This window comes from Oryctolagus cuniculus, chromosome 8, assembly GCF_051225735.1.
Source record: "Oryctolagus cuniculus isolate XC-2025 breed Fujian yellow rabbit chromosome 8, ASM5122573v1, whole genome shotgun sequence".
In the NCBI taxonomy this organism is placed as follows: domain Eukaryota; kingdom Metazoa; phylum Chordata; class Mammalia; order Lagomorpha; family Leporidae; genus Oryctolagus; species Oryctolagus cuniculus.
In genome coordinates this window covers 89584580-89600415 of record NC_142874.1, presented here as the reverse complement: position 1 = coordinate 89600415, position 15836 = coordinate 89584580, and the positions used below count along the sequence as shown (strand labels likewise).

At 42.0% G+C, this 15836-nt stretch overlaps 1 protein-coding gene across 9 annotated transcripts in view; it reads left to right on the top strand.

Annotated features, from left to right (window-relative positions):
* The first annotated feature begins 409 nt into the window (after positions 1 to 409).
* Positions 410 to 15836, top strand: part of TET2 (tet methylcytosine dioxygenase 2) — a 90457-nt gene continuing 75030 nt past the window's right edge. For 6 of the 9 annotated variants that reach the window (XR_016212342.1, XR_016212345.1, XR_016212344.1 and 3 more), the window contains exon 1: positions 1123 to 1524. The gene's annotated coding sequence lies outside the window, so the exon portion shown is untranslated. Of the gene's footprint in view, positions 534 to 1122; positions 1525 to 15836 lie in introns of those variants that run through there. The other 3 variants (XM_089302989.1, XM_089302990.1, XM_089302988.1) reach the window with 3 other exon arrangements.

Sequence of the window (15836 nt, the reverse complement as noted above, 5' to 3'; positions counted from 1 at the left end):
GTTCTTTCGATTAAAAAGTTGATAAATAGAAAAAAGAAGCCGTAAAAGAGAAATAAAACTACCCAGCCACAGAAAAGACGACCGTCTAAGGAAGGGCGCACTTGGGCACTTGGTCCGGGACATCGCGGGGAATCGGGCGTTCTTCATTAGGAGTATAGCTCAGCACCGGTCGGCTTCCTCATTACTTCACTGCCCGGGTGGGAATTTCCTCGAAATAGAGACATTTACAGGAGGCAATCTTTGAAACGGATGAGAGGGTCACTGGTGAGAAACTCATCTTGGGACCGCTGAGGCTCCCTTAGCTTCCCAGCCCACGTGGCCCAAGTAAACAGAAGGTGAGCTGGGGCGGGGAGAGATGCGACTCCGGTCAATTTCCCAATTTGTAGAGTCTCTGGAAACACAGGCCCCTAGAGCACCGAGGGCATGCCCTCAGCGACACTGCGGAGTGCTTGTGCGGAGCGAGAGTGCGGCGGGAGAGAAGGCTGGGCGAGCGCACTCAAAAGGCGATGGGGATGCGGGTCTGGGAAGGGAAGGTGGGTGCGACCCGAGGTGCCTGCGGATGGGTGCGAGTGGCGGGGTCGGAGGGCGGGTTAGGGCCGGAGCCGGCAGGCAGCGACGGGTGTGGCGCTACCTGTGAGCAGGGGCGATTTGGGGTACAGGCGCAGAGGCGGGGCTGGGCGCGCACTGGGTTGTGTGCGCTCAGACCTCCAAGAGGGTCGTGAAGTGTGGGACTAACAAAGTTTCCAACGGAAATCTGCGAGCACACGTCCCTGTCCAGGCGCCCGCACCAGCTTCCCCCTTGGTGCCTGGCCCGCGCCTCCTCCCTGTGGTGAACGCCGACTGGGGGTCCCGAGTCCCGGGTCCCAGGTCTCACACTGAACCGCCCCTCCCGCGCTCATTTGAGCGCACCGCTCCAGGGCCTCACCGCCCAGCGAGAAGCTCGCCCCATTATAGGGCCCGCAGGTGCCGCCGGCTTTCCTGCCGGGCGCCCAGGGCTGGGGGGCTGATTCCCAGGGAGCTGGAGTTGAGGACCCCAGGGCGGCAGCAGAGGCAGGGGCGGAGAAGGAGGCGGCCCGGGCGGAGGAGAGCCGGGAGGAGAAGGAGGAGGAGGAGGAGGCGGCGGCGGCGGCGGCAGCGGGGGTTGGGGGGAAGGAGGAGGAGGAGGAGGAGGAGGAGGAGGAGGCTCGTGCGGAGGAGGAGGCGGCGGCCGGGGCGGAGGAGGAGAGCAGCGGCACCGGCAGCGGGGAGAGCTCGGGCGGCCGCCGCCGCCTCCTGCGAGCGCCGCGCGCCCAGGCCCGACTCGCATGCGAGTCACGTCCGCCCCCTCGGCGCGGCCGCCCCGAGACGCCAGCCCCGCCGAGTGATGAGAACAGACGTCAAACTGCCTTATGAATATTGATGCGGAGGCTAGGCTGCTTTCGTAGAGAAGCAGAAGGAAGCAAGATGGCTGCCCTTTAGGATTTGTTAGAAAGGAGACCCGACTGCAACTGCTGGATTGCCGCAAGGCTGAGGGACGAGAACGAGGTCAGAGCGCTTCTCTTTTGCCGTGAAACTCTCTCTTTCCTCTCCCGCTTGCTTTCTCTCGGGCTTCCAGGGACCGGGGAGCAAACCCTGTAGTGTCACCCACAAATACCAAGAGGGAAGAGGGAAGCTTCACAAATTACTGGAGCCTCCTCAACATGGCTGACAAATATAGTTTTAATCCCCCCCACCCCGTAAACCTGCAGTTCTGTGTTCTCTTCTCTCCCCTGCTCCTGCCCGTACCCTCGTTCCCCAAAACTTACCTTTGTGCCTCCGACAAGCCGCCTCCCCGACCTTTTATCCCCAGCAAAGTGGGGCTTCTCTGCTTTCCTTTCTAAACTAGTTCACCTTTGGGGGAGGGCACCACTTTTCCCTTTAATCCTCTCCCCCACTCCACTGCTTGAGAGTCCAGCGCGGCTTTGGGGGATCCCCGAGCACCCCATGAGAGCCCTGACGCCTGGGTTTGCGTGGTGGCTTTTTTAGCCTTTTATCTGCTGCAGGACCTGGGACTGGGGCTTGGTGTGTGTCTCTCCATTCCTTGCCCCCTTTTGGGGGTGCTCTGGGCGAATGTCACGGCAGTGGAGTGGGGATACGCGCAGTGTGGTGTTTTTTTTTTTTTCTTCCGTGAGTCCGCGCGTTTTGTTAGTGCCGCTGAGTGAGAGAGGAGTTTCAGTGCGCCCCCAAACACGACGGGAACCCACTTTTCTTAAGAGCACACGAGCTCTGCGCCGGGCTGTGTCTTCCAGCCTGGGGAATGGGTGTGAGAGAATTTGTGGGCAAATCTGTGTCCTGGCTTTGTGCTTCTCCCCGGGCAGTGACAGGCAGACACAAAGGCAGGCGCAGGCCCGGGGAGGGGGCGAGCCGCGGGGAGGGAGCGCAGCGGGGAGAGTTGCAGCCGACAAGGTCAGGGGCGCCCAAAGAAGCGAAACCCAATCCCGGCCACGAAATGCAGGGCAGATTGGTAACAGTCTTTTATCTCTCTGTGTCTCCTCTCTACTCTTCTCTACTCTTTCTCTCCTCTCCTGCCCCTACCCCACCACACACACACTCATCACTCTGAATCTTTTCACTGGGACTGCTTGTCTAGTGTTCTGTGGAGTTTTTCTACCTATGACAAAATAAAGTGTGGCCTGGACACACTGCTGGAGAAGTCGGTGCTGGTTTCTGCTCTCATGGCATTGTTTTAGGAATTGAAATAAGGTCTGTCCCCTGCCCCCCCCCCCCGATTGTTTGCTTAATTTTTATTGAAATATTTGCCTGAATCTGAAGTATATTATATCCGTGAATTTAAAAATCCCTCATCACACATTGTACTTTTTCCTCCCCAATTAGGGATTATAATGGCAAATTCAGTTCAAACATATTCATCAACAAATTATCCAACCTAGGAATAAGGTTGTATTTTGGGGAAGCTGGGATTTCCAGAGGAAAGATAGTGGTTTGGTTTGGTTTAAGGCTGCCTGTATTGTTGTCTGGTTAATGAAATCATTACATTTGCATCTTAATAGAAAGTTGAAATACTGAAGGCCAGTTATTTTTTTTTACATGTTTGCATATGTGTTTCTTAATAGTTTTGAAACAGAATATACATTTCAACTCTATTAATTCTTTGAAAATGTTATTAAGCAGAGAAGTGTTAGTGCAGGATTGGAGAGTTGAGGAGGTCTTTGAGCATTTGAAGGTAGATTGAAGGAAAAGGACAGTAATGGACAATCCTCTGTACATCCAATTCCCAAAACTGTTTATCCTCAATGGTTTAGCTTGTGTGGACCTCTTTTTGTTTTGATCCTTGGAAAAGCAGTTAAGTTGGCTTTAATCATTGACACTAGAGGTTCTTTCTCATGATTACAAGGGAGAAGCATTACTCATCTCCGTGGAATAAACAGTTCATTGGTTAGTGCCTATTTCCCCTAAAATAATAAAACCCGCAGCATTTTAGCATAGCTTCTTGCTGTTTGTTGGGAAAATTATAGTTAATTTTCCAGCAATTCTGAATTAAATAAAAATAAAGCAATTCGTTTTGCTAATCGACTAGTGTTTAATTAACTACATCTGGGGGCCAACTTTCCAAATGTTATGATATTGACTGTCTTCAAGCTATTCAACTGACAATTGCTACAATGTTTCCTGGTCAAATCAATAACTCTGAATACGTATATTGGATAATGATTTTGAATGTTACTTTGAGGGAACTACAATATAACTTTGCTCATTATTAATCATTAAAGAGAAATTAACTTGGAGTGAGGTAACTCATTTGTTTTGTTTAAATGCACAAATTTACCAAACCCTTCTTAAGGCTTTTGTTAGATCTGGCATTGTGTTGGTACCCACCAGGAGCCAGAGGGAATCATAGGATTTTGATGTAGTGGCATAAGGTTCTAGATGCTGGTATGTCAACATCACTTCCAGAACAGGTGAAATGCACCTGCAGAGGAGTTGTTTTGACAGACTTCCAAAGTCCTTATTGCACACTGGAATTGTATTAGGTAACAAAAACTGGAGTCAGTGTTTTGGTTTCACTTGTGGAAGTTAGAATTTCTCTATCAATTCCTCCAAGACTCCACCTACACACAATGTTGTTGCAAGCCAAATGTCACTATTGAAATGTATTTCCTTATTTGCTGACCTCATTAACAAGTTCTTGCAATTCACTTACTGACACACCTAGCAGAAACTCTACTTTCCATCTTGCTCAGGTCCATGTTTAACATTGAAAAATGTAAGTATTTTAGAATGGCTAACATCTAGAATGTATTAGATTTGCTGTTTTAATACTCTAATTGTTCTTATCCATCTCAAATTGCTAGACTTTTGTTTACTATCACATGGATAGACAAAACCATCTGACCAGCTGTCTGTATTGGTTCATCAAAATAACACTTTCTCAACAACTATTCCACCATTGCACAGTAGTCCAAGAGGGTAGTAATGGCACCAGAGCCAGCAGCAGGAAAATATCTCCCAAGCCAAGTTTACAATTGGAGGCTAACTGTGGGAGAGTCCAGTTGCCAAGTAGAGCTGGTGGTTATATTGGAAACTGTGCTGCAGAACACAACCTTAAGTGATTTTGCCAAATATACAGTATTTACTTGGTCTAGATCTCCCAATTTCTACTTCAACTAACTGCCAAAACGTAGTGAATTCTGTGACTTTGTTCAAGGAGGTTATACTGAAAATCTGTTTGGTGTATTGCTAGAGAGAAGGAGTTAGGAAAGGGATAGGGGAAAGTGAGAGCACACAAACTATTGTGACTATAAACCAAGATTATATCCAGCATTATTGTAATCCTATATTGTACATTGTAAAGAATGGTTTAACATAGATAATATCTTTTTTCATAAAGTAGACTTTGGGTGCCCATTCTAAAATAAGTAAAATGTATCTGTTTTGATATTTTCTCCATTATCATGAAACGTGGTTCAATGTGTCAGGCTTCAAATAGACATAGCACTACAAAATTTTTCTTTATCAGATTTCTTCCCATCTGTTGCAAGAGGGAATGATCAGGTGTCCTAATCTATTTTAAAATTGATTTAATAACAGAGCTAGTGAAAAACATTGTCATTTAACTAGGAAATGTATGATCTATTCTCAAGGCAAAAGAGAATAATAGGACTTGATAATGGTGATGGTGGTAGTGGTAATAATTCTTCCTTAAATGTAATATCCAAGTTATAACAAGCAGTCCTTAAAAATCCTCCATTGAAACTATGGTTTAATGGTTTTTAGTAAATTTATACTGGGGTCACATTTTTATTAATAATTTTTGTGAAGTAATGAAGATCCCATGTGCACCCTGCCCAATTTTCCCCAGTGGTAACCTTTTGCAAAAAATTTATTATAAAATCACAACCAGGTTGCTTTATTTTGTCAGTAGTCTACCAATCTTATGCATTTCTCCCAGTCTGAATTGCATTCATTTGTGTATGTATTTGATTCTATATCATGTTATTGCATGATTATGTATTAATCCTTTTTCCTGAAAACACACTTTAGCATCAATCATGTGATTGATGCCTAAATGTCTTAAATGTATATCAGAATCTAAGTTTAGTTTGTATACTGCAGTTCTTTTGAATGAATGGTTTTTGTGCTTACAGTATTCTGTGTTGACAAGTTGATGCTATTTAATTCTTCTTACTGCTCTAGAGATAGGTAGTATTGTCACTATTTGATTGTGGAAAGAAAGCACATGGAGGTTAAATCCCTTGTTCACATTGTCACAGCCTATCTGTGGCTTGGGTAGGTCCTGAATTTAGGCTGTTTGTCATTACAGTCCAGCCTTTTAACCACTATGCAATACTGACTCATCATCATTAATAATAGTATAGGTATGTGTTGGGAAAGGCATGGAGACTTAAAATGAATATAATTGTCCAAATAAAAACTTGTACTTCAATGTGGATATCAGCATTAATACTTGTCAAAAAAATGGAAACAGCACAAATGTCCAGCTCATGAATGGATAAACTGATGCATCTACACAATGGAATACTACTCAGCAATGAAAAGGGATTATCTACTAAAAGAAATAACAAAAGACCATGTGTGGTGTGATACTATTTATATGACAGAAATTAGGTGCATTGCTAGGGGCTGAGGGAATAGGAAAGGGGATTAACTTCTAAAACCAGGTTTCTTTTGTAGATGAAAATGTTTTATAGTGAAATGGTAATTGTTGCACAACCTTGGAATTGTATATTTTAAGAGAGTGAGTTGTATATGAATTATATCTCAGTAAAGCTGTTACAAAACTGCCTGCAATTTAGTTAATAGTACTTGGGTTTCCTTTTCTAGGCATATGGCTCCTTTCTGTCAATAAATAAGAAGGCCAATCATACAAGGAGTTTGCCCTGCAATAGACTTTGGGTCAGAAAGATGATGGTACTCCCGTGGACACTCTGTTTGTAAAAACATGTAAAATATTTGGCAAAATGTTAATGGCAAATGAGTACAGATTTTGGCACTATTCCTTACAAAATTATGACATGTAGTTTTAGATGCACAGGACCAAATGTTTGGGTTGCTTGTTCTAGACTTTATAAGCTTATTTAATCCTAGATATCAGGCTATGCCTCTCCCTTTTTATGCTGATGAGAGTGTTGATTGCTGCTTATTGTATCCTATGCCTTGAGAACATGACTGATAATTGGGGTGGGGAAGATCCATTGATCTGGAAGCATTGAACTTTAGGGTTCAGGGACAATGATAATGAATTACACTCAATAAGGAAGTATCTTGGCTTTAAAGTAATAGCTATAGAAATTATACAGAAGTCTACTTTTTCAGATTGTGATCATAGCACTTATTTGTAAGTTCATTGTCTACACAAGTTGATGTGGTGGTTGTTACCAGAGACAGGTCCTGGTTCTTCTTACCCGAGAAAGGAGAAGCTTGCTTATTTTTACCCTTTTTTTGTTTCCTTTGGTACTTTTGTGAACCACTTCAGCTGCCAGTAATTTTTGAACTAGTTTTCAAAAGTTTACTCACTGTGATTGAGTGTGGTACTCCCTCTTTGCTCTGTATTCACTTCCAAGAGCCCTAAATCTGTTCAAAGAAATTAGGAATATTTTGAGTTGATATTTTTAGCTTTGCTTTTTATAAGTAATTTCTGTACTATATTCAAAAGAAAAAAAATGAGGTTGTGAGTTTTGCTGGTGGAGTATTCTCTGTGGTCGGGCCTAGACCTGCAGGCAATCTACCACTCAGGTGTACCAAGTGTAATAATGTTGTTCTTCATTTGCTACTTTACCAGTTTGAGATTTGTCATAGTTCTTTGGGTGCTAGAAAGTAATGATAATTTTAATCATGACTATCATGGTTCATGATCCATTGGTAAAAAACACTTTTCCCAGATCACTTATTTTCTTGATAGTATGTTAAATCTAGTTTCTAAGTCCAGATAAAACTGAATGGAAACTTCACACAGCTCTTCAGTGGGTCTTCATTGTGGAATATTCTCCTGAAATTGGTATGTTTTTGTCTTCTAAAAAGGTTTAAGTAATGATAATGAAAGTCTGATATAATATGGTATTTTTGAGTTACTCCTTGCATTGTCTGTGCTTAAAAAAAGTGTACCTATTATAAAAAACTTTAATTATTAGTTATGCTGCTTCTAAAGGAAACCAGCAGAATATGAAAATAATTTAATACCACACCTAGATTCCACTTCTAATGTACTGGCTTGTTCCTATTAATTTATTTTTTAATCTGTTTGTTCTTTCAGCACTTTTTCTACGTTTGTTTGAAGTCTCTTTGAAGTTATAATTTTCATATTTGCCATTGGTAATAATGTGCTCTCAGGTCTTTTATAACCTTTTATGATTTTTGCACTTTAAAAAAAAAGCACTTCAGGCCACCCTCTAATTAGTTTAGATGATTATTAGCATTTTGTTTTACTGCATACCTCCTAATGGAACAGGAAACCATTTCTACAAATGAAGTGGTAGTATGTAAAATTAGAGTGTTTTAAAAAGTGAATTCTCTTAAAATATTACATTCCTAGTTTTGAAAATATTCATTTGAAAAGCTGAGTTGAGGGTGGAGGGAGGGAGGGAGAGAGAGAGAGAGAGAGAGAGAGAGAGAGAGAGAGAGAGAGAGAGAGAGAGAGAGAGAGAGAGAGATGGGAAGAGAGTGATATCCTCCATCTGCTGGTTCACTCCCCAAACGCCCTCAACAGCCAGGACTAGGTCAGGCTGAAATCAAGATCCAGGAAGTCCAGCTGGGTCTCCCACAAATGGGTCAGAAACTCAGGTACTTAGGGCAACCAGCCTAGGCATCCCAGGTGTTAGCAGAATAGCTAGGTCTCGTATATAGGATGCAGGTGTCCCAAGCTGCTGCTTACCCCAGTGTGTTAGAATGCCCGCCCCTAGATTCTTATTTTAATGTTCCAAACATAAGTGACAAGGGGTTTGGGTTGTGCAGCAGGGTAAACCACTTGGGACATACACATCCCATTATCAGTGTTGGCTCCTCACCTTTGGATCCACTTCCTACTGATGTGTCCTGTGGGCTCGGATGCTTGAGCCCCTGACACCAGTGTGGGGAAACCTGATCAAGTGCTCCTTGCTGCAGGCTGGCCTATCCCTGGTTGTGGCAAGCATTTGAGGCATGAGCCAGTGGATGGAAGATCTTTCTTTCCTTCTCCCTGTCCTTCTCTTTCCTCTATCTCACTTTCTGTTGCTCTGTTCTTTTAAGATGTATTTATTTGAAAGAGAGTTACAGAGAGGCAGAGGCAGAGAGAGAGAAATATCTTCCATCTGCTGGTTCACTCCCCAGATGGCTGCAATGGCTGGAGCTGGGCCAATCCAAAGGAGGAGCCTGAAGCTTCTTCTGGGTCTCCCATGTGGGTGCAGGGGCCCAGGGACTTGAGCCATCTTCTGCTTTCCCAGGCCATAGCAGAGAGCTGAATCAGAAGTAGAGCAGCTAGGAATCGAACTGGCCCCCATGTGGGATGTCGGCACTGAAGGCAGGAGCTTTACCCAATAAGCCACAGCGCCGGCCCATGTTGCTATTTCAAGTAATAAAAATAAACATTAAAAAAGAAAGGAAACAATACCATGTGAAGTTAAAATCATCTACCACATTATAGCTTGTAGAAAATACAGAGAACGAAGTCAGTGGACATTTTACTAATGACTTACCTTATTAATGACTAGGATTTACTTAGCATTTGTACTGGATCAAAATTGGAAACTAAATTTTCAATATTTGGAAATTTAACTTGTTCAATTTTAATACGATGTTATTTCAAATAGGAAATCTTATAGGCATCAAGTCATTTAACATTACATTTATTTATTTTTAAAGATTTATTTATTTGAAAGGCACAGTTACAGAGAGGCAGAGGCAGTAAGAGAGAGAGAGAGAGGTCTTCCATCTGCTGGTTTACTCCCCAAGTGACTATAACAGATGGAGCTGGCCTGATCCAGAGCTGGGATCCAGGAGCTTCTTCCCACATGGGTGCAGGTGCTCAAGTACTCAGCTGTCTTCCGCTGCTTTCCCAGGCACACTAGCAGGGTCTGAAGTGGAGTAGCCAGGACTCTAACCAGCCCTCATATGGGATTCTGGCACTCTAGGCAATGGCTTCACCTGCTACACTACAGAGCTGGCACCTAATGTTATTACATTTATTAAGGCACGTTTCTTTTTCCAAGTGTATAAGACATAGCATAGTATTTTAAAATGGCTTTCAAAAACGTAAGTTTAATGTACTGACAGTTTTGCTTCATTTAGTTGTTACTTTGTTATAATTGATCATCCTTTAAATAAGGTGTCAAATTATGGGAATATTTTCACATCTGGCATAAAAAGTGTATTTGCTGGCATTGCTTCTCTGTGGAAGATGCTTTCTCGCCTTCTGATTGCACAGACTCACAGCAACATTGGACACGTGGGCACTGTGAGCGTGGCAGTGCTATTTACAAACACCATCCTGGAATTCCAGAGACTCTTAGGTAACAGCCAAGACAGAGTCTGCTTTGTGTGTCTGTGGGCGGAGGGTTCAGCACAGTCAGAGTCACGTAGTGCTTGTCTGGCTTTGATGGGGTCATGAACCAAAGATCAAGGTGTCTCAGTCAGAATCTACGGAGTGCCGTTTTCCTACCAAAGCCTCAAAAGGCTGTGCCTAAATACAGGATTAATCTTTTTTCCTCCTGCTGCAAACGGAACCAGTCATGCCAAACCTTTTTGGTGATTTGAGGAAGCTTATGTCTTGGTCACGATTGTAATTTACATTACTGTGAATGAAATGAACATGCCTGCTGTCCAGTCACAAATGTCTTTTTTTTTTTTTAAGTGAATCTTCATTTGTAAATGTCATGACGTATCTCCACGTCTTACCCTGTACCCTTGTCTCCCCTCCCCCTTCTCATTTGTAATTCCCTTTCACCACATTCCCTCAGTACACCCCCTGCTGCCTCCTTCATTTGTAATTCCATATCAAGACCTGGGGTTAAAACAACAACAAGGCTTTAAGTCTCTATACTTAGGGATTTGTTCCTCCTTTACTAGATTGCCCCCTCCTTTTGGGGGGGGGGGGTGGTTACTAAACCAAAGAATCAAATTTAGATACTTAATCTTGTATATCTGGTATGTTTGTGGATGTTATCTATCAGTTGTAAATAATGATTAGAATATTTAAAATCTGAGCAAATTTTTTAGTTCTAATCATCATTTTGGATGTCATCAGTGATCATCTGAAGATACAAGCCCTTTTGCTTAACATAATTGACATTAGATTATAAAAAGATGAGCTTATAGTTAATAGAAAAGTTGGCTTGTTTGAACTATTTCAAAGAATATTTTATAATTGCATTACCTTTCTAAAAATAGGGAAAAATCTATCTTTGATATGAAATTATCCAAATCCATTACTTAAAATTACTCTGCCACATTTAGTCCATACAATGAGCTCTGAGTCACTTATTTTTTCATGTGTTACTGAGCCAAAATTTTCTGGGTTTTTAATAATTTATTTTTATCCATTAAAAGTTATACTGTTTTTCCAATACATTGAATTATTACCTGGGAAAAATGTAGGTTACTGCTTACTTTAAAGTTTTTTGAACTATAAATGGTTTATTTCTCTTAGTCATCCTTCTCCCAGTAGTGAAAGTTTATGCAAAATTACTTACAAGAGTAATTTCCTTCACAGAGCAGAGCCATGTCTAACACTTGGGCATTCACATGTATCATGCTATTTTAGAACATTCATATTTTCTTCTCTTCTTAGAACTTTGGCTGAAAGTGCTCAGAATTTTGTTAATGCATTTTTACCTGAAAATGATGTAAGTATAACTTATCTGACTATAGTTTCAGTTCACAGGGCCAGCATGCAATGCACATTGATTTGTTAAATGAATGAGCTGTCTTCTCAATCTGAGACTGGGTGGCAGTTTTCTTTGTATTATAAAATACCAAAATGGTAACAAGTGTGAAAGATGCACACGTAGAAGCAATGTGGTATTTCAGGCTACTTATTTCTTTCCATTCATGATAAAGTGTGTGTGTATGTGTGTTGAACTTTTGATCTGTAAGTCTTGTTTGCTTAAAAATGGTTAAGTAAGCAGATTGATAAGGTCCTATTTTTCCAAATATCATGAAGTTACAAAAAAGCTGCAGGGTCTTTTGCATAAACTGTCCCGGAAATAGCCGAGGCAGTTGAAAGTGAACTGCTGGCTTGGTGCTGCTAACATCAGCACTGTGGGTGTTCCCTCTTCCCTAGAAGTTCCATGTGGTCATGATGCCGCCCCACGTGGCAAACCCATGGCTCTTGTGTTTGTACACCTTCCACAATCCTGAAGGCTAGGAAGAGGCGTGGTGGTGGTCTGTGTGTCACAAACTGCTCAATGAACTGGATCTTGAATGTTGATACAGATCAAGAAAGCACTTGTTGGTAGTAAAACTTTCTTGGGAGGGAAAGCCTTGTCTATTTTCAACTGTGATTACTACGTAAAAGGAGCTTTCTACTTTGAACTTAAAATAGTAGCTTTTAACCCGGACAAGTGAGTAAGCCCCGAAGTATTCAAGGAGTGGAGGTGAGGAAGCTGTGCAGAGTGCTGCTCTCTATCCCAACCAAGCTGACTCAGACTCTTTTTGAAGCTAAGATAGTAGCTTAAATGTCTTAGCTGAATAGAAACAGACAGTTGGCATTAGAGCTACCACCCATAAATGAGGTTGTAGCGGAGGAGGATCCAGTTTAGAATCCCAACTTTTCTAAGATGTATTCATTTATTTAAAAGGTAGAATTACAGAGAGTGGGAGAGACAGTGGAAGAGAGACAGAGGTCTTCCATCCACTGATTCATTCCCCAAATGCCTGCAATCACCTAGGGCTAGGCCAGGATGAAGCCAGGAGCCAGGAATTCCACCTTAGGTGCAGGGGCCCAAGCATTTGGGCTATCTTCTGCTGTTTTCCCAGCCATATTAGCAAAGATCTGGATTAAAAGCTATGCAGCCTGGACTCAAATTGACAATCATATTGAATGAGGATGTCTGTGCCATAATGCCACCCTCCCCACTGCCCTTTGTGTCCTTATCCAGTTTGCTTTAACCTCTCTGAATGTACTTCCCATCTGTAAAATGGGAGAAGCTATACTTCTTATTTCATGGTTGCTAACAGAGTCAAATGAAATAACATTAACAAAACATCCAGCATATTACTTGGTAAAGTCACCTTGATTATGTCTTTGTTCATTTATCCATAGTATGATGAGCATCTATGTATCAGGAAAGCAGAGAGCCATCACCATTGAGTATACAGACTCAGAGGAATGAATTCATACTAGTTTCCCTTTTTTAATCATGACACACATAATATTTATAGACTATTCAATGCCGAGGAGGTTTCCAGACCTCTACTTAAAGATGTGATCCCTCAGTTACCGGAATGGTCCCATGTCAAGTTGGCTCGACTTTCTCAATATTGGCATGACAGAGATTGCACAAGTGTAACAGCATAGTTTCTGAAGAATGTCCTAAGGGAAGAAAAGATGAAGGATTATTTCCATTGCCTTTATTGTTTCAATCAAGATACAGTATAAGCAATGAGCTCATAGGGTCATCTGTGCAGAATTACCCTTTCTTGTCTTTGAGGCACAATGAAAGGGTTCAAACGTTTCCATACAAATATTAAATGATAGGAATGAAAACAGAAACCTTGCCATGCCTTACTTACTTGTTGGGATCCCATGTTCTCTGTTGAATCTCCCATGATAATAATCACACAATCAAATGAATGACAACCCTTGATCACACTGATAGGCTTGTTGCCAGGGTAGATTGCATATGTTGTTGAGGGAAACAAGGGACATGAAAGGGATATTGTGATTGGTTACTGAAATCCTATTTTAAATAATAGGATATTTTATTATTCCCCATAATAATACATTTAAGATGTGAAAATTAGTATTCATCATCTCCATCTACTTTTCTTCTGCCTTCTACCGACTTCTTTATATTCTGATCTGTGTCTACAGCTAATTTTCTTGAGCTTTGTTCCTCAGTTTTAAATGAAAAAAACCCATATAATATTGTGATTATGTTAAATAGAATTCACTTTAACAGTAAGTAGTATAGTTGAACAGGTAGAGATGGAAGAAATGATCCTATGATAGTCAAACTCAGTTTCATTCAAGGGTAATACTTTAAACATCAAAATAAAATGTATTCCCTTTTCTTTAATTTGTTTCTTTCATTGTGAACTTGATTTTTCAGTAAGCTTTTGATTTTTCCTATTCTATATGCCTCTTGTTCTTGATTGAAGATATTTTCATCATGGTGATTTCTTAATTGTAACATTGAATGAATTTTACTTATTGTTCTAGTTATTTTTTAAAAAAAAATATTTAATTATTTGAAAGGCAGAGTTACAGAGAGGCAGAGGCAGAAGGAGAGAGGTCTTCCATCCTCTGGCTCACTCCCCAAATGGCCTCAACGGCCAGAGCTAGGCTGATCGGGAGCCAGGAGCCAGGAGCCAGGAGCTTCTTCTAGGCTCCCACGCAGGTGCAGGGGACCAAGCATTTGGGCCATCTTCCACTGCTTTCCTAGGCCCCACAGAGAACTGGATTGGAAGTGGAGCAGCTGGGACTCAAGCCAGTACCCATATGGGATGCCAGCACTGCAGGCAGTGGCTTTATTCTTTTTTTTTTTTTTTTTTTTTTCACAGGAAGAGTTAGACAGTGAGAGAGAGACAGAGAGAAAGGTCTTCCTTCCATTGGTTCCCCCCTCAAATTGCTGTAGCGATCCGAAGCCAGGAGCCAGGTGCTTCCTCCTGGTCTCCCATGCAGGTGCAGGGCCTAAGCACTTGGGCCATCCTCCACTGCCTTCCCGGGCCACAGCAGAGAGCTGGACTGGAAGAGGGGCAACCGGGACTAGAACCCGGGGTGCTGGCGCTGCAGGCGGAGGATTTGCAGTGCCAGCCTAGTGGCTTTACTCGTTACCAGCCCCTTGTTCTAGTTCTTTCTATGTAACTGGAGTTTCTTTCATTTTCTTCATGTTTCAGCCCACTATCACTTTAGTACTATGTTTGGGTTTCTTTTTGTTTTTCTGTATTTGATTCCCTTTTTTCCTTCTTCATTGGTGTACATTTTCTTTTCCAAAAATGGTATGTAGATAGTAAACAGTCATTACCTGTCCAAAATGCCTTAAGTTTCTTTTCATAGTTAATTAAATTGTTAAATTTATAATCAAAGGAATGTTGACTCTGGATTTCTGAGATGTTGAGCTTGGTAACTTTCATCTGGTCTTGCTTTTGTGATTCCAGCACTTTGAGATAACATTTTTCTTACTCAAATGCTTATTGGGATCTTTATCTTTTCAGATCTCTTTCTACCAGAATGTGCCCTGGGTGTGGCTCCGAGCACTCAGTGCTTCTGTACAATTATGTACCTTTATCCATTTAAATTTTTTTCTGTTCTTTTGCTTTTTCTTCACTTTCGTTTTACGGGTGCCATGTGAATTGTGCATTTGCCCTCTTGAGCTTCTTTTTCTTTATCTAATCTCTCACTTTCTGTTTTCCTAACCTTTTTTTTTTTTTGGACAGGCAGAGTTAGAGAGACAGAGAGAAAAGTCTTCCATTTTTCCGTTGATTCACCCCTCAAATGGCTGCCACAGCTAGAGCTGTGCCGATCTGAAGCCAGGAGGCAGGTGCCTCTTCCTGGTCTCCCACGGGGTGCAGGGCCCAAGCACATGGGCCATTCTCCACTGCCTTCCTGGGCCACAGCAGAGAGCTGGACTGGAAGAGGGGCAACTGGGACAGAATCCAGTGCCCCAACCGGGACTAGAACCCGGGTGCCGGTGCTGCAGGCGGAGGATTAGCCAAGTGAGCTGCGGCGCTGGCCAGTTTTCCTAACTTTTGAGTTAAATTTTATCTTAACGGTCTCAAACACAATCAAAAATTTCAACTTTAAAGAAAATTTACATGTATGGAGGCACACAACACTGTACAATCCATATGCACACATGTGTATATAACATTTATGACTTTCTTGTCTCTTAATTTGATTTTCCATGAATCCTTTGTACCCTTGTATGCTGTTTCAATAAGCTGTCAGTATCCCATCATTGTTCAGCACTATAATTTCCAGGTGTGGTCAATGACTATGCTTGTTATTCCTATCCGTTGAGGTTCATCCTGTGCAGATTTAAGGCTTGACCCTATATTTTCTGGGTCTGTAAAGATACTTTGCTCATCATCATAATTTTTTGCCGATTTTGTTGCTCATCACATATATTACAAGATAAGAAAAGGAGAAGCATAAATGTCACCCTTATGCACTAAGCACCCTTATAAATACATGTAAAATTTATAAA